At 43.1% G+C, this 19,440-nt stretch overlaps 1 protein-coding gene and 1 long non-coding RNA gene across 5 annotated transcripts in view; one reads left to right on the top strand and one right to left on the bottom strand.

The window, feature by feature from the left end:
* The window catches only part of LOC109283335 (uncharacterized), a 98,910-nt gene that overhangs the window by 22,771 nt on the left and 56,699 nt on the right, over positions 1 to 19,440 (bottom strand). The gene's annotated exons all lie outside the window — the stretch shown is intronic.
* SPARCL1 (SPARC like 1) overlaps positions 7,407 to 19,440 on the top strand; it is a 39,907-nt gene continuing 27,873 nt past the window's right edge. For 2 of the 3 annotated variants that reach the window (XM_019488136.2, XM_019488134.2), the window contains exon 1: positions 7,408 to 7,572. The gene's annotated coding sequence lies outside the window, so the exon portion shown is untranslated. Of the gene's footprint in view, positions 7,573 to 19,440 lie in introns of all 3 variants that reach the window. The other variant, XM_019488135.2, reaches the window with a different exon arrangement.

Genomic DNA, 19,440 nt, shown 5'->3' with positions numbered 1-19,440 from the left:
TTCAGGATGTCCCACAGCCCTTCTCAGCACACCCCCTTGGGCTGCCCTTCAGGCTGACCCTCAGCACTACTCAACCCTCTTCCAGGCCCTCACTACCGCCCCTTCTCTGGAGTTACACATCTACCCCCTCCTTCAGGGCTCCAGGGTTTCCCACCCCTGTGGAGACTCAGGTGGCTGCAGCCATGCCTGGCCCTGCCTGGATCATACATGCTCTTTGGGCTCAGGTGGCCATTGCCATGCCTGGCCCCTTGTACCCACAGTATTGTAGGGGCTAGGGGTTAAGGCGCCCCAACCCACCTTTCACAGGGGTGGTAACCAGCCGGCATTTCCTGGGGCTCCTGCACCACCAGGAGCCCCACCAGGCCACCCATCCCCAACACGGTGCAGTTTTAGGTCATGCCCAGGACCAAGAGCCTCCTAGCCATCCCCATAAGCTCTTGCCCTTACCACCTGGTGGCAGCGGCAGCGACGGCTCAGCTAGGCAGTGCTTCTGCCTTCAGCTGCCAGTAGCAAACTGCTCTATTTACCATTTTTTCGTGCGTATAGCCCGCACACGGCTATAACCCACACCCATGCATAAACTGTGGAAAATTGCATTTTTGCAAAATTTTGCATTCATAGCCCACACCCTTGTATTCCCCATACCCCTGGACAAGGAGGAGATGCGGCCCCCCAGCCCACCCGCACCGCCACCCCCCACCCGGCCCCCGTGGTGGCGGCAGCGCAGCCCACCCTACCCTGCCTGCGGCAGCAGCGGTGCAGCCCAGTCCACCTGGGCCCAGCGGGCCCCACCACAGCCCCCCAGCCCGCCTGCGCTGCCGTCCCCCCCCCCCCCCCCAGCCCCGACCTGCCCCGGCAGGTGGCGGCCGTGGCTATGGCACCCCCCGCCCAGCCCCCACGGTGGCAGCGGCGCTCCCGGCCCACCTGGGTCCAGCGGGCCCCACCGTGGCCCCCCAGCCCGGCCGTGCCACCACATCCCACCCCAACCCCCTTTCGAAAAATAGTCTGTGCATAGCCCACACCCTTGTATAGCCCGCACCCATCCGGTTTTTTTGTAAAATTATGTATAACCCATGGGATATATGCGCGAAAATACGGTATATAGGCAGCCAGTGTTTTAAAATGGCTGCTGCAATCAAGCACCTGCTGACTGCTTGACTCAGCCCTTAAAGTGGCAGGTGATCTGCCACAGCCACCAAGCACACTGCCCCCACCACCCCGCACCCACCCCCAGCTTGATGATCAGCCATGGGACCCTGGGTACCCCCCCAGACCCAGAAGGCACCAGTCACTGAGGTTGGGGGATGTGGGGGGCCCCTCGGCACACTCCGTGGTGGACCTGGAAGTGGACCGCAAGTGCTTCTGGTCCGCTTCTGGGTCTGCTACCAAGCATGCTGGGGACCCCCCTGTGCTCCTGTGGGATGCTCCATCCTCCCAGCATCTCAGCGTTCACGAGCTGCCTGGTACCTTGAGGTATGTAGAAAATACTTTTAAAGCTGTGTCTATGTCCAAATCATTGAATCTCTCCAAATCTCTCTGAATCAATTCGGAGGGTTCCGGTTCGATTTGGAGAGATTAAAGGGTCTCCTGATTCGATTCAGATTTGGAGATTTGGCCACTGAATCAGGCCGAATCTCCACAGAATTGAATCAGCGACTGAAGTTTCGCACAGCCCTAGAAGAAACCCTTCAGTGTGTTACTCCTCAAGATGTCTGAAGGCAATCCTGAGCTAAAGGAAGAGACTTGCCTCACCCTGTGAAAACTGGATGTTAGATCTGGAAGAAAGTGCTTTAGGTGTTATGAAGCAGCTGAAGTGTGTGAGAGAAGTGAGCAGAGTAGCATATGAAGTTCCTGAGTTGAAGGCATTGCATGTTATATCAGTCAGAGAGGACTGAAAACTTGCTGCATTAAGGCCAAGGATCATTCTTAACTTTGATACCTGCTGCAAAGGAAATATTTTCAAGAGATCTGGACAAATATTGCTATACAAATTAATCTGAATTTTTAAGTTAATTTATTTTGAACATGACTGCACCACTATGAATATTTCCACAAATTATTTTATTGGGAGAACATTAACAGAAGCAATGGATTCTAAGAGAATATTCGCAACGTGTATGATAAACCATGTTGGTCTGATATCAAGGTGACCCCTCAGCTCCAAATCAATCCCCACTGTTCTGCTGCATGTCTACCAGGAACACACTAAATTTTGCCCTTGGGATAACTCCTTGCCCCAGCAAATCTCAGTCTCCCCAGCCCCTGACCAGACCTTGTATCTCTAGTAAAGCAAGTTATCAAGCTTATGAGATGTTCACGCTTCAGTGTGCAAGAGGATGTTCACTTTTTCATTTGGAAAATATTACAGATCATAGAATTATGGAGAAGTAGGACTGGAAGGGGTCTCCATAGGTCATCTAGTCCAAACCTCTGCCTGAGGCAGGACCATCCCTATCCCTATCTTCTTTTCTGTAGAAATGAAATGCCTGCAATTTTCACCTGCTCTGAAAATCACCACCAACAATCAGTAGAGCACATATAACAGATAAAAGAAGTTATCATACATGGGAGATCATTCATAAAAATAAAGTAATTAGTACTTTTAGGGTGTATGTAGATGAAACGGGGGCCCTAAATTGAAGCGGTGGGTTTTTAAAAACACCGCTCCAATTTAGGGCTCTCTAAACCCCCATGTCATGCACACACCAGAACTTACTCGCCCCTCTGGTGGCGGGGAAGGGAAGGTAAGCTGCCGGTGGGCAGAGTGGTCCCTGAGCTGTTGGGGGGGCTGGTGCTTCCCTCCCTGGCAGTGGTGCCCCACCCCAGCCAGTGGCACCCGCCCTTAGGCACCCAGCTCAGGCAGTCCTGGGGGGCACTGCAGCTGTGGAAGGAAGTGCCAGGCTCCCATGCAGCACAAGCAGGCAGGCAGGCTTCAGGGGGGAAAAAAAAAAAAGATCAAGCTCGCCGCTTTTCTTGGGTGGAGCCTGCCTTCCTGGACTGCTGCCAAGCTGCCTGCATGGGCTTCCTGCAGAGCCATGGAGCTGCACAGAGCCTGGTGTTTCACTCCATGGATGTAGGGCAGCAAACTAAAACTCCTTGGACGAATTCCTTGCTATGCCCCAAGTCATTTAAGGCACATTAAGCCGCCGAATTTGTTACAGCGGCTGGAATTACTGCGCAATACGCCACCAATGCATGCAGACACCAACACCATTAAAGCAGTGCAAAAGCATTTAACTCATTTTAAAGTGTCGTGCACACTTGCCCCTCATTTCATCTACACACGGCCTTAGAAGACAGAATACAATAGGGATAAAAAATGGAAAAAATCCTCACCCTGTTTCTCTGCTCTAGAATCAGAGGTTTTTCCAACTGGTTTTCCCAGCCAGTGACCCTAGTAGCTGTCAACAAATTGTCTCAATGTTCCCTAGTTGGGGGCCAATACAAAATTCCTAAGGCAAGGGGTCCATAGATTTCTAAGGCAAGAGGTTCCAGAGAGGTTGTGGAATCTCCATCCTTTGAAGTTTTTAAGACCCAGCTAAACAAAGCCCTGGCTGGGATGGTCTAGTTGGGGATGGTCCTGCTTTGAGCATGGAGTTGAATAAGATAGCCTCCTGAGGTCCCTTCCAGCTGTAATTTTCTATGATTCAATGATTTCTACTCTTTACTATAAAAATCTCTTATATACATTATTTTTCTATTCAATGCATGGATAGCACGTATATTATGCAGATGACTTCCTTCCCCTCAGGTTTTGGTGTCCATGCATAGATGTAGATGCACAACATCAGACATCCAGGTTTGAGGAATTTGGCCCACATTGGTTGCATTAAATTTCAAAATTATCATATAGATTGAATATTTTAGTTGGATTGGAAATACCTGTATCAATTACATATTTGTGAAGACTCAAGAGATGTTTTAAAGTGCCTATAACATAGAAAAAAACTGAAATTGGACTATCCAGCTTCCTTACAATTGGTGCCAAACAATATATTCTCCTCACTCCATCCTCTCTTTACCAAAGGGATCTAAATGAATGACGGATAACATTTTTATAAGAGAGTTTAGTTCTGTAATGACATAAGGAGCATGATACATCTGCCACATGGGTCAATCTAGGATTTGGAAAGTAGTAGTGGTGGACGGGTTGTACTCAACCTGGAAGGATGTGGGCAGTGGGGTCCCCCAGGGCTCAGTCCTTGGGCCCACACTGTTTAACATCTTCATCAGCGACTTGGATGAGGGGATGGAAAGCACGCTGTCCAAGTTTGCTGATGACACTAAGATGTGGGGCGAGGTGGACACACTTGAAGGGAGAGAGAGGCTGCAACTAGACTTAGACAGACTACAAAAGTGGGCAGACGAGAATAGGATGGGGTTCAATGTAGACAAATGCAGGGTGCTGTACCTTGGGAGAAGGAATCCACACCATATATACAGGGTGGGGAGTTCCCTTCTTGAAAGCACAGAGGCGGAAAGGGATCTCGGAGTCATTATCGACTCCAAGATGAATGTGAGCCGCCAGTGCCAGACCGCAGCCAGCAAGGCCAGCCATACCTTGTCATGCATCCAAAGGTGCATCTCAAGCCAGTCCAGAGAGGTGATACTCCCCCTCTATGTGACTTTGGTCAGGCCGCAGTTGGAGTACTGCATCCAGTACTGGGCGCCACACTTCAAAAGGGATGTGGCCAGCCTGGAGAGGGTTCAGAGGAGGGCCACCCACTTGGTGAGAGAGCAGCAGGACAGGCCCTACGAGGAGAGACTGAAGGACCTGAACCTGTTCAGCCTCAGCAAGAGGAGGCTGAGGGGGGACCTGGTGGCTGCCTACAAGCTCATCGGGGGGATCAACAGCAAATAGGCAGAGCCCTTTTCTCCCCAGCACCACCTGGGGTGACAAGGAACAATGGTCATAAGCTGATGGAGAATAGGTTTAGATTAGAGATCAGAAGGCAATATTTTACAGTTAGGGTGGGCAAAATCTGGAACCAACTTCCCAGGGAGTGGTCCTGGCCCCTATCTTTGGCAAATTCAAGAGGAGGTTGGATGATCACCTGTCTGGGGTCTTGTGAACCCAGCATTCATTCCTGCCTGTGGCAGGGGGTCAGGCTAGATGATCTTGTTCAGGTCCCTCCTGACCCTAGCTACTATGAAACTATAAGGGAGGTGCAGATGGTGTAATGCATCATCACATATAATACAATACATATTTTTCTCCAGGTAAAAATAAATTAGAACCTTTACTTATACAGTAGGGGCCTAGGGCAATATTACTCAGCAGAAACAAATATAACTTTATTGGGATGTGCATTTATTTGCTATAACATACGTTGTGTATTAAAAAACACAACAAACTAAAATAATCAGAAAAAGGTTTTATTTAATCCTGTAGTCATTAGAATTAAATGTACATCTCTTTCAGATTCATAAAATAAAATCTAGCCTTCTTGAGTATCTTGACAGTGCATCCAGTGCTTCACTGGCACTTATTTCCACACTTCATAGTATCATAGTACTTAGGGTCAGAAAGGACCTAAACAGATCATAAGGTCCGACCCCCTGTCCTGGTCAGGAATGGGTGCTGGGATCATATCTCCCCAGCCAAATATCTGTCCAGCCTCCTCTTGAAGACCCCCAAAGAAGAAGAGAGTACCACCTTAATTGGGAGCCCATTCCAAAGCCTGGCACCCCTAACTGTAAAGTAATGCCTCCTGATGTCCAGCCAGAAGCTTCTTTCTAACAATTTGTGGCTGTTATTCCTAGTAACCCTGGGAGGTGCCCAGGGAAACAAAGCCTCCCCCAATTCCCACTGGTGCCCCCTGGTGAGTTTGTAAATGGCCATCAGATCCCCTCTCAGCCTTCTCTTGTGGAAGCTAAATAGGTTCGGGCCCTTTAACCACTCTTCATAGGGCCTGCCCTGCTGCCCCTTGACCATGCCCCACCCCCTCTGGACCCTCTCAATGCTGGCCACATCCCTCTTGAAGTGTGGCACCCACAACTGGACACAGTACTCCAACTGTGGCCTGACTAATGCCGCATAGAGGGGAAGGATCACCTCCCTGGACCTGCTTGTGATACATCTGTAGATGCATGACAAAGTGTGGTTAGCCTTACTGACCGCTTCCTCACATTGGCAGCTCATGTTCATCCTGGAGTCAACAATGACTCCAAGATACCTTTCTGCCACCATGTTGACAAGAAGAGTGTTCCTCAGCCTATAGGTGTGTTGCTGGTTCCTTCTCCCTAGATGCAGCACCTTGCACTTGTCTGTGGTGAATTCTATCCTATTCTCATCCGCCCACCTCTGTAATTTATCTAGATCTAGCTGGAAGAGCCTACAGAAGTCCTCCATTTATCTACAAAGTAAGTATGACAACATCAACAGAGCAAGCTTCTCCACAGCGCTCTGTGCCCAAAGTGCCTTAGCTATGATTTGAAGGGACTCCCTTAGGCTTCAGATATCACTTTAGTTTTAATACTCATTCAGTGCTTGACATGTATTATGAGCTAGCCAGTGAGGGTGTGAGTTATGGCAATGGCTTCTAAATGTAGGAGTTAAATCATAAACTCATTTCAAATTGCTCATCAGATAGCATCAACTAACTGTCATCACTAACAATGTGGGATATACTGGAGAACTAGCTAGAAGCTGATCCAAAACCCACTGAAGTCAACAGAAAGTTTCTTATGATCTTCAGTGCAAACTAGATCAAGCTATTAAAAAGGCTGCAAGTCACATTACCATTTCCTTTGCCTAATTCAGTCAGCCTAAAGAAGGCTGCTTGGAGACAGAAACATACTAGGCCCCTAGAGCTTCACAAAATGTCGCTAGAGAGTCAAATACCTGTAAAGCAAAGAAACAGCAAGTTGTATTTATGAGATTTTAAACCAGAGTCCAATGTCAGATGAAAACCCACTACAATTCCCTTCTCTTCAGCTAAGTTATAACATAGTTATACCTCTGTGACTGAAAGTACAGCCTGGGACTTTGGTTAATCAAGTATCAATCCAAAGTGAATATTCATAATCAAGATCTAAACACTTCAAAATTAGAGAAGATGAGCCAGAATTTTAGCTAGTGTAGACTAGACATCTGCTTTGGCCTCAACAGAGCTACACTAATTTATGATAGGTGAAGATGTGGCCCAACATTGGAAAACTTAACAGCCATAGAGGAATGCATACAATGACTCCTCCTGTCTCCTGTTAAAGTTAAATGTACATGACAGAAATGAATATCCCTTGAGTCCTGCAAAAAAATTGCAATAAAAAACAAACATGGTTCACTGGGAAAAAAAAGAAAAATTCATGTAAAGTTCTGAATTCTCATCTAACACTTCAGACACTGACCATTTGACAGACCAGCAGAATTTCAACTCCAATTGGCTTCAATTACTTTCCAGACAAAGAAACAGAGATAAAAGGGGAAGGGATTTAAGAGTTTCTCTTGGGTTTTTGTCAAAGTTGTATTTCCTGGCTTGTCCAGAGAGAAAGGGTTCAGCTGCAGTTTCCACCTCTGATGTTTTCTAATTCATGATAGAATAAATTCTGGACTCGGTCACAGAAACCAAGGTAAATTTTATTATATTTACTATGGTATCTTGTATGCATTGGTCTGTAGCTTTGTAAATAATAAGAGCGTGTGCCAGTAAGGTAGTAGCTTTGCTGGAAACAGATTTCTCTAACAGAAATTCCAAACAGATTTTTCTAACATGTAATTCTTTTTTTAGAATTTGCACAAGAGAAAACACTAATAGTGTATTCTGTTCTTCTTCCCTCCCCCCCTTCTTCCACTTTTGTCAGAGCATGCACAGTGCTCTCTCTAGTAAAAAAATATTTTTTAAGATGTTTAAATAGAAGTGGCCTAATTCTGAACTCCCTTAGTTTGGACTTACAACACTAACTTCACAGGAATTGCTCATAATTTTTTCCCAATGCGTATGAAAGCAGAGTTAGTCTCAGTAACTAGAGCTACATTCTGAACTGAGAATCATTTGGGGAAGGCTGCAAGACATGAGACATGTTTCACAGAACAATGGAAATTAAAAGGAATTAACCAAATTGCAACGAAGACATTAGGCAAATGAAGTTACAGGGGTGGTTCATTAAGATATCATCTATACAGTTTTTCACATATGCATAGCTTGTTATACAGTTACTATCAAAGACAGAGTGTAACTATGGCAATGACTTAAAAGAACTAGTGATCTCTTTTGTTCTTTCCAATTAATGTGAGAATCCTCAACTGATTTTTTTTTTCACTTTTTTCATTTTGATGTAGAACCACACTCCCTCTTTTCCCTTCATTTTTCTTTTTCCACTTTCCTACATTTTTACAGATGTGCATACCCTGTGTTCTCATACAACAGAGAAGCTTAGGAAGAGAAAAGAATGAGGTCAGGGTTTAATGTTTGTTGCTATCTGTTCAACTCTCATTCCCAGTTTCATGTGCTAGCATCTAAAATCCTCCACATTTTATTTTTTCCAATGGACAAAGACAAGCTTGCCCTGAAAACACCAACAATAATCTCTTAGTCCAACTCTTCTGTAGTCAGCTAGTAAGATGTGTTGCAGAAAATGCTGCACCCTTCCCACCCGCAAGAAGCTAAATAAATATGTCACCTCTGCAAGAAGGCTGTAATCCACTGGCCCAGAGCCTGGGAACACTGAATAGTTATATTGATTCAAAGCAACAAGGCAGAATTAAGTTAATTCTCTCCCCTACCCCAGCCTCCTCCTTTCACAGGAAAGTATGGGTTTTACTAATATTTCATTTAGCTGGTGTCAGACAACTAGGGGTTCATCCTCTTCCCATAGAAGTCAATGGCAAAACACCCACTGATCTTAATAAGTAGAACTGGGTCCTTATTAAACATTGAAAGAATAAGAATGAAGCAGCTTTCTGACAGTATCAAAAGTTTCTGGTTCATCATCAGATAACTCTATATGAGCACCTCTGCCACTGCTCTGATAAAGTAACCTATTTTACAAGCGTCTTAATTTGTCTTGCCTTTCATCCTTTGTACACTGTAATTATACATGTGAAATGTTTAGAATATTCATGGATTATTATAGTTTGTCTCAATGGTAAATGGAAACATTCTGGAAACTAATGGTTTTGGTTGACACAAATCAATTACTATGTTTTCTTACTGATGACTGCTGGACTATTATGCTTTGTGGGGGTCACTCTACTGTCACAACCCTGAAAATCCCTCATTGTTTTCTATGTATGATCCTCTGACTTTGAAGATCTGGGTTCACCAGTATTTGAGAAAACCTTGTGTCCCTGCACAGCTATGCAGTTTCCCATCTGCCCTTCCTTACCAACACCTGCCTCAAAACCATCTCCCTTGTCAGATTAGAAATTCAGTCTGATCAGAATGGCTGGAAAGGGCAGGTGTGGGAACAGGAAATGGAGAGGCAATGCAGCCAGACTTCAAGCCTGTAATTGTGAAGAGAGATTTGGAATTGACACTGGCTCGTTGGTAGCTTTTGATAAAGGTGCAAGGAGAAGTGTGCAACAGTGTTTAGCTAATAGTAAATATGCCAAAAAATGAAGTCTGAAAGTGGTGGGGGAACTATTCATAAATTCAGGTCAAGCTCAGCAAATATTTTCAGCTTTAAAAGTGGGCAAGACAATTTTTAAAATAAAATGTCTTGTTTTTACATTTCTAAATGAAATGTTTTGGAATTTGTGTTTCCAAAGGGTAATTTTGTTTTGAAATTGACTTTTAAAATTCAAACAAATGGATTTGAAGGAGGCTAAATTCATGAAAATTGAAATGCAATGAAAAATATTTGTATACAGGATGCTTTATCTGAAATCAATTGAAACATTTTTTGTGGATAAAAGATATATTTTTGAGCAATTTATTTCATGAAATAATGTAGGGTTGACCTTCACTAGTAATTTTTTTTTTCAGTTTTTTGGTTCAGTCACTTCACTCTGTGGTTATGTATATCTTGCAGTTGTATATCTGGTTGCATGAGTGGAATTGGCTCTGATAACTGATACGAGCTGAGCATAAGTGCTTTGTTTTTTGAGTCCATTCTCTAATTCACTGGAAGATTCTCTCGTTTATCCCAGAGATCTCCAGTCTCTCTCCATTCATCCAAAGCATTTATGCCATGTTCACAGCTTTTGGAACTGAGCCCCAGATCCAGAAAGATACTCCATTGTTTTCAATGAGCATGTCTGGCCTCCACATTCCTTGCTAACAAGCTAAACACTGCCAAAACCCCATATTTTATACCTCTGACAAAAAGGTCCGTTTCCTTCAAAATTGATATTTGAAAGTTTTTAAAGAAATATTTTGGATAGAGAGAATTCTCTTTGTCTAGCTGTGAAATATCTCACTCAAGACTAGATCCTAGGACTCCTGTCTCCCTTCTCACTCTGAGAAGGAAACATTGCCTACCCCCCTGCAGTTGGGTGTCACTGAATACTACCTTAATCTTAGTGTAAACAAAACCATATTGGATTTTGCCACAAGGACATTATTTAAAAAATCAACTAGATGTTTTTGTTTTCTATCATGATCAATTCAAATGCCATATATTGTCTCTGAGACTACATTTGCTTCAGTGAACATAGTGGCAGAAGAGGCTATTTCTCTTTTCAGAACTAGGACTAATGATGGGACCCAGTGTAACATTTTATTTGAATTCCCAAACTTAGACTAGGTCAGTCAGCCTTTTTTCTTGTGTTGATCATGTGGGCTTTGCCAGCTTCCTCTGTACCCGCTGTAAAGTAATCACTTCTGGTTAGTGATTCAAAAGACAAGAGCACAGCTTTCAATTTGTGAGGTCCCAACTGTGTGAAGTTGGCTGTTATAATGTGTTAAGAGAGACTCTGTAGAAGGAATAAAAAGTAGAAGAAAAAGGGAAAGTAGGTTGACTCTCTCTCACCTATTCTTGTGGACAGCCTTCTATTCTTTTTATTAAAGGTTCAGTATTTCTGCTGTGAAAAGTAATAAAGGGTGAAGAATGCCTTGTTGGTAGCATGTGAGCTGGATCAAAATTACATGTAGTGCAGCATAGCTAAGAGGCATGACCAAGAGTTGTAGGAGTCTGTTGTAGTCAGTTTGTGAATGTATTTTGAGTGAATGTTCAGGTACATTTGGCCAGATTAGTAAATTCTATCATCCCTTAGGCTGAAGCCGTGCTACTTGTATTCTTATTGGGGAATCCTCACTCACACAAGTATTCCAATTTGAATATTAGTGGGCAACTGTGTCACAGCCTTAGCAAAAATACTACCAACTGAATGGCCATACATTCCTAGGGATGGTCTCTCCAAATTAGGACTCAGGGCCCATGAGCAGGAGACTTGAGAGAAACTTGAACTGCTTTTATCGGTGCTGTACTATGCCTGGCTGTAAGCAGAGGCCACAGACTTGATGGTTCCTAATTATAACATTTTTTTTTTTTAAACAATGGCCTAGACAAACATTAGGGTACATATTACAGGACCAGTCCTGTAATCACCCCAAAGGGAATACACTGGATGTGCTAGATCTTCCCATCTCTAATTACTCTGATTTTGTGAGCCACTTGAATTCTTTCCATTGAACACATGAAAAATATTAAAGTCAATATTTGAAATCTCCACTAAGATAGCAGTATAGTGTGTTTCCTTATGGCAGGAGAGCAGAGCCCTGATGAATGGCATGCCCTTTATCAGCATTCACACATACCTGTACGTGGTTTCCAGGTTTTCTGAAATTCCCCATCCTCCAGCCGATGCAGCAGGGTACACAATATGTTTGCTAAATGAAAAGGTTTGCTATTACTGCCTGTCAGTGGGGTGCAGGTAAAATGAAACTGCAATCAAATTATATTCCCTTTGATGCATTAAGCCACACTGGGCATATCTACATATGCATATATGCACCATAATTACTGCACAATAAGTTAAGTACATGTAATAACAGGTACTAACTCAATGCACAGTAACTGGCACTACTGACCAGTAGTGCCAGTGCACACCTTTTAAGTGACACTAATGCACAGTAGACTAATTCTACTGTGCATTAGTACAATAGCACAGCTTTTGCCAGGATGTGCCAATGTGCAGTAGAATTAGCCTACTTTGCATTTAGCATCTCATGTATATATGCCCATTGAATAATAGCAGAATCCCACAGCCCCTAGTTGGATTCCTTTTTTTTGCCATAGATGAGAGATCAGCATTATGGTCTTCCAGCAGGACCCAGGAACTTGGTTAGGTTTTGTCTTTGTTTGATTTAGGAGGACACAAATAACACAGGCCTGCCATGTTTACTAGGCTTAAACCTCGCCTAATTTTTTCTTCTGGGAAAATGAAATTGCTTTGGTTGTTCCGCCCCAGGAAATATCTGAGGCTGGAAACATCATGAGAAATGAAGTGGTTTGATAATAACTGCAGTTCTGCCAGGTCAGGTTTAGCTTTAATTTAGGTCAGAATATTACTCAAGCCTAAACCTGATAAACTTGGATATTAATTTCCACATATGTTACATGAGATTGAATAATGTAATGAAAAAGAAAAGAAGAGATATGGTCAAGCAATAATTTAAACAATAATATCCCTGTGGTGTATATTGTAAGCCAGGGCTCATATATATGCTAGTATGATGTGTATGGTCTCATGCAAACATACCATAATTAATTTTGTCTCCTGTTATGCTGTTATTAATACTTGCACTATTGTAGCAACAAAAGGCCCTAGTTAGGATCTGAGCCTCACTTTGCTCAGTATTATCCATGTTATCAAAACACTGTCCCTACTGCCAAGAAACTGAGGCAATATAAGGTAACAACACTGAAATAACAACACAGACATTAAGCACCGGTCACAACACACCAGCCGCACTGCCATTGCAAAATGTTTGCAGGTATCATGGCAAAAGGGGAAGTTACATTTCATGGATGTGCTGTTCATATATTTTCAAAATGAACTTCAGCTACAGAGATAAATCTACAGAATTTAGATTTCAATCCCCATAGTGCAGAGGGGTCTTAATCAGCAATTTTGGGGCAGCCCATTTTAAGGATGGCAACAAATGCAAACCCAGACGCAAACTTCCATGCAGTTTGAGGTATAGCAAGCTGTGTGTATATGGGTCCCAGGTTTTCATTTGGGCCTGTCTCTGGTACTTATCTGACTCCCAGGGACAGAAATCCCACCATTCTTTATGCCACAGTGGTCAGCAGGGGATCTGGGACACTTCGTTCTTTTTTCAGGAATGCCTCGCAGTCAAAGATGATTGTATTCCAGGATTGTCTTATCTGTGGGTCTGAAGATGGCTGACAAGACTGATCCAGGATCAACAAACTCTATTGCAACTTGGGCATGTGTTTGTGTGTGGGATGGTGGCTCTGTACTCTTGATTCGGTCTGCAACACACTGTTTCTGCTACTCCTGCTTTTCTGACTCCTATCATCATTGTAAGATTTCAAAGTATTGAGATCCTTGCAGCAGACTCTTCCTTCATTTGGGATAGTCTTGGGTATTAGTATCCTACAAAGTGATGTTGATGTTGCGTTTTTTCAAGTTGGCCTTGAGGACATCCTTGAAGCACTTTCTCTGCCCTCCTCTTAAGCATACGCCTTGACTGAGCTGGGAGAATAGAACTTGCTTCAGGAGTCTGGTGTCAGACATCTGGATGATGTGGCTGGCCCACTGAGTTGATGTTAGATGATCATCCTTTCAATACTTGTGATGTTTGTTTGCAAGAGGATGCTAACATTGGTGCATTTGTCTTCCCTCTGTATTCAAAGGATCTTCCACAGGCAGCATTGATGGTACTTCTCCAATGACTTGAGGTGTCTCCTGTATATTGTTCACATCTCAGCTCCAAAGAGTATGGTGGGGATCACAATGGCTTGATTAACCATAAACTTGGTTTCAGATCTGATGTCATGATATTTGAACACCCATTTCCTCAGGCATCCAAAGGCTGCATTTACATATTTGAGGTGATGTTGGATTTCTTCGTCAAAGTCAGCCTTCTGCAAGAGATGCCTTCCGAGGTATGGAGATACTCAACATTCTCCAAAGCCTCACTGTGAATCTGAATTACCAGAACTGGGGACTGTTCATGAGAAGCTTGTTGGTGGAGGACTTTAGGCTTCTGAATGTTAAGCGTCAATCCCATTTTCTTGTATGCCTTGGTAAAGATATCAATGATTGCCTGAAGGTCTGCTGAGGGAACACAGACTACAGCATCATCAACATATTGGAGCTTGATAATGGAGGTTAGGGTGGTTTTGGTTTTGCCTTGGAGTCAGCTGAAATTAAACAGCTTACCATCCATTTGGTAGTTTAGCTCCACTCCAACTAGAAGCTTGTTGGTGGTCAGACATAGCATTGCAGTAAGGAATATGGAGAAGAGTGTTGGAGCAATGATGCAGCCTAACTCCTGTCTTAACCTCAAAGGGATCTGTGATAGATCCATTACTGAGAATCACTGCTTGCATGCCATCATGGAGCAGGCAAAGAATGTTAACAAATTTTGGCAGGCATCTGTACTTCAGAAGGGTTCTCCACAACACTTCTTGGTTGACAGAGTTGGAGGCTTTTGTGAGGTCAAAGAAAGCTATGAAGAGAGGTTTATGTTGCTCTTGGCATTTTTCCTGCAGCTGTCATGTTGTAAAGATCATGTCAGTTGTGCCACTTGATGCCCTAAAACCACAATGAGATTCTAGGAGGAGCTCTTCAGCAAATGGAAAGAGAAGGTTCAGGAGGGTTCCTGCAATGAACTTTCCTATGGTGGACAGCAAGGTGAACTCTCTGTAATTTCCACATTCAGACTTGTCTCCTTTCTTGAAGACTGTCACAATCAAGGCATCCCTGAGTTCATCTGGGATTTCATCATCATTCCAAATCCTTAAGATGAGGGCATAAAGCTGTGATGTAAGCTCCTCCACACCCCCCACTTGAAGATTTTGCCAGGGATTCTATCAGCTCCAGATGCCTCTGGAGCATCTGGGAACCTTACACTGCACCACTATGTAAAATCAGACAGACAGTTCACCAGGAAGGCCATAAGGATAGAACAGATAGGGCTTCAGTCACACAGGCTGTATAAGGACAGATTCAGTGCTACATCACTTGAAAGACCCACCACAACAAAGGCAACCCAAAATGTCCCTCAGCATATATTAAACCTGCTCTGCCTTACAGCAATCTTTCCTTGGCTGCCTAAGGGCTGTTCTCTAGCCCACTCTGAACCCCAAAATTCAAAGCAGTATCTATATGTCCCAGTTTGTTCCTGATCTGCCCCATCCAAACCTCAGCCTAGCCTATGCCACCCCTCCTATGCTAAAGATTGCAGAGTTACCTACATCAGCAGGCCTATATACCATTCCTCCATGGGGGATTTCTCTACCTAATCTTGGTAGCCTGGAATCAGGGACCTTGAGCAAGGCCAGAAGCAAACCCACAGATTTGCTTTTGTTGGAAATTGTAGAAGGGAGGAAATGACAGATCTGTTCCATCCAGACTCCCTCCTCCTCTATGCCCCTCTTCTTGGGAAGCTGTCTCTAAACTATAAGCTTCGGGACTAATGTCAGTTCAAGGACTCTCCTTCTAACTTACCAGGCTTTCCTTTTATTTTCTTCTCATCTCTGGCTTCCCAGTTGGCTCTCTGATCTACCCAGGTTGCCTGTGGTTCTTTGTCTAGCCCCATTCTGTTGTGTGGGACCTATAAACCCCTATCACAGATGACCTTGTGTGCTATGCAGGAGTGGAGAAGTGGCTTCTTATATAGCTCTTCCCTGTGAGCCTGAGCAAGAGCCACTCATGACCTGACCCATGCTTGAATGGATGTAAAAGTGTTACCGTATGTTACTGTTTGTACATCTGGCAACCAAAATGAATGATAGATACCCAACATACCTGTAGTTTAAATATGATGGGCCAATGATTTCACACATCTTTCACTCACATAATGAGAAAAGGCCAACATAGGCCAGAGCAAACACCCACCAAGCCTTCTGAGTCACATGCTTCCTTCAACATTTAAATAAGCAAAAGAAGAGCCATATTCTGCAACCCTTCCTCATACAAGCAGTGTTTATTCATGTGGGCATTCCCACTGCACTCACTGCAAACATTCAAATGAGTCAGGACTTCTCAAGGGTTGCAGGAATTTGGCCCTAGAGTTATTTAATGTTGTTCAGTGTTCTGATCTTGACTGGACCTAGCACACAAAAGCATTACTGGCTTCACCACAGTTCCTCTACTCTTCTTTTGTGAGGACTTTTTTCAGAAAGGGCCATTCCTAGTTAATTAATTAGCAACACCTTCCATGGCAAAAAGGAAACCAAAATTATTTTTTATTTTAAACTGAATTGCATAAACACCCTAGTAAGCTCACTGTTATGTAATAAGTAAGGGCTTTCATTTGCCTACTTAAGATTTAAGTAGGGAAACTCAAAATGTATTCCTTTATCAAAGCAAGGGAAAGGAGGTTTTTTTGTGAGTGTTCTTTTCTCTATGCCTCAAGCAGAGGTATTGTTAAATTCCTCATTTTGCTGGTCCAAAAATGTGAGCTGTTTACTCCTCTGTGCATAGCTGAGGCTCACTGTAGTCATAGCAATGAAAGAGTATATAGAGAAAATTCCATGCTGCTTCAGTGAAGTATCTGCTATATTAAAACTTGCTGTGGAAGATAAAGCCTGCAGTGTTGTCCTTGCCCATTTTTCTACCATTGCGCTAGTCATTCATTACGTACACTTCCAAGAGCAAAGGAATTCAAACTACCTTCTTAGAGGAAAAAAAATTCCGTGCAAGACTGTATCTGATTATCATATTCTTTAAAAAACTTTGAGGACTTTAAAAAAATAATTTTAGCTAGTAAGAATGAGAAGCTTAGCAGAACTGAAGTGATAAAACCAGAAGGATTAGAAGACATATAAATACTTATTTAATTTGTGGTAAGAATTCATGGTACTTAATTCATTACTTAAATACATGTCTGCTTATTTTGCTGAACTGGGTCCATAGTGCAGTGCTTAATGAAGGCCCATGTATTATTCTGGACTTAATATAAGTCCAGAATCTTATGTCAAGTAGTACCTTTCTCTATAATTCTGATGGTTTCTGAGGAACCCCTTGAGCAGTGCGGCCGGGATTGGCAAGCTACAGCTCACAGAACCTTGTATCTAGGACTTCAATGGCATTCCGTAGCAGCAGACACTTTCTGTGGTCAGTCTCTTCCTCCTGCCACAGGGAGAAGTGCCAGCTGTGGGCACTTTCCTTGTGCCTCCAGGGATAGGAGTGGTGGTGATGGCAGGGTCCTAGCACCCCCCTCCATCTTTGATTCGGTTGGGGGGGGGGGGGGGCGTCATTCTGGTCCACAGCTGGAAAATGTTGCCTATCCCTGCAACAGGGTGTCACTGAATACTACCTTAATCTTTGTGTAAACAAAACCATATTGGATTTTGCCACAAGGACAGCTCTCCCAGCTCTTCGTTATTTTAAAAATCAGCCAGATGTTTTTGTCTTCTATCACGATCATCTCAGATGCCATATATTGTCTGTGACTCAAATCCTTTTCCTCTCTCTGTGTCCATGTACACCAGGAATCATATTTCTGTTGCACTGGACTCCCAACTCACAGTTTTTTAGGCCAGAACAGGCCAAGACTGCAGCTACACAGGTCCACTGGATAAGTTTCCCATCTTGTGGGAAACACAACAGCTATCAAGGTTAATATAGTAAGTAGCAGACAGAAAGGGATCCTCCATTTGTGGGCGATATTTATATACAGAATGGATTTTTGTAGAATAACCCTGAGGATAAGCACTGCCCAACAAGCATGCAGATTCAGAGAACACCAGCTGTCATACTACAATCAGAAGAGACTCAAACCCTAATTTATTTAAGTACTAGCATATGAACCATCCCATTGGCTCACATACTTAAATCAGGCATGCGTTTTCAGTGCCCTGCTGAATTAACGCCTTAGTACTTTACATCCACTGCACCATTTTAACGTTCAGTTGGCTTATGCATTCCACTCTACCACACCAGATTTGACCTTTGAAAAATGGTCATATCAATGCTTATTCTTCCCACAAATATAAATTAGATGTAAGAATTCAGACTTCCACCTTCAGTTTCCTCTGTGCAAAAAATGAAGTTATTTTCTACCTATGGGGACTTTTTACTATCTTTAATTTTCCCTAAGCCTGAGGAAGGATGTGTACACCCAAAAGCTTGCAGAAAAAGATACTCTTTTGTGATTTCTTAGTGGTCTAATAAAAAGTATCATCTCTGAACCAAGAGTTCTATAGTTTTGTATTTATTTTTGTCTCAGACCAATACGGCTACAAATACATCCCTTGACTTTCTATGGCAGACAAGTTTCTTTGGGTAAATCCAATATCTTTTATTAGACCAACTCAGATAGTTGAGAAAATTCTTCTTAGCAATTGGTTTCATCTCAATTTACATTTTAACTGACTGGCTTTCTTGCATATGTACTGGCCTCTAGATGCTTTACCACTCCATCCAGGAAAAGCACAGACCATCTGCAGACTCTTCCTCAGCCTGACAAAGGGTGTTTGTGCCTGAAAGCGTGCCAAGAAAATTTTTTCCAACTCTCTGAGTTGGTCTAATAAAAGATATTGGATTTATCCAAAGAACCTTGTCTGCCTATGTCCTTAGACCAACATGGCTACAACATACACACCTGACTTTCTATTAGATTTGGGCCTCAGTCCCAGTTATTTTGAAAACTTAATCGCAACACTCCCCTAGAAAGATTCTCTCCAGTGCCCACTGAAATAAAAAAGTTAAGGCTCCCATCTACTTCAAAGGGCTTTGAATCAGGCACTAAATAAGAACTGCTTTCAAAATGTAAAGTTACAAGGAACAGTATCTGTGGGACAACTGCCAGCCTACATCCATGTGCTGAGTGGGCTGCTGTCTTCTTCTGTTTACCATGGAGGTTTACTTCACATACAGGATAAATTGGACATATTAAAGTGATTTAGTCCACAATTATTCTTCTTGAATAACAAAAACAACTCCTTTAGCTTTATAACTTATTTCCTAGATCAGAATCAGGAAGAATGATGTTCATTTATTCATGTGAGCCATGACCAAAACATAACATTCATACAAAGTGAATCTGATGATTGCAACAAGACCTCCTTTTTTCCCCTCCCTTCAGTCTTAATCCTCCAAGGTACAAGCACTTTGGCCCTAATCCACCATAACACTTAAAGCATATTCTTAGTTTTAAACCCTTTGGATGAACCATTTGTGCACTGTAAAGTTCAGTATATGATTAAGTGCTTCTCTGGATCATGGCAAAAAGTATTGCACAACTGAGTCACTAGGACCTAATATAGATTTCAGTTGTGTCAATGGAAACACTTCCATTGCCCCAGTAGGTTTTGGATTAGATCATTATACAGAGACTTATCTTCCTGATTGAGGCAGCT

This window comes from Alligator mississippiensis, chromosome 2 (assembly GCF_030867095.1).
Source record: "Alligator mississippiensis isolate rAllMis1 chromosome 2, rAllMis1, whole genome shotgun sequence".
NCBI lineage: Eukaryota > Metazoa > Chordata > Crocodylia > Alligatoridae > Alligator > Alligator mississippiensis.
The sequence above is the reverse complement of the archived record's forward strand: the minus strand, read 5'-3'. Positions and strand labels throughout refer to the sequence as shown.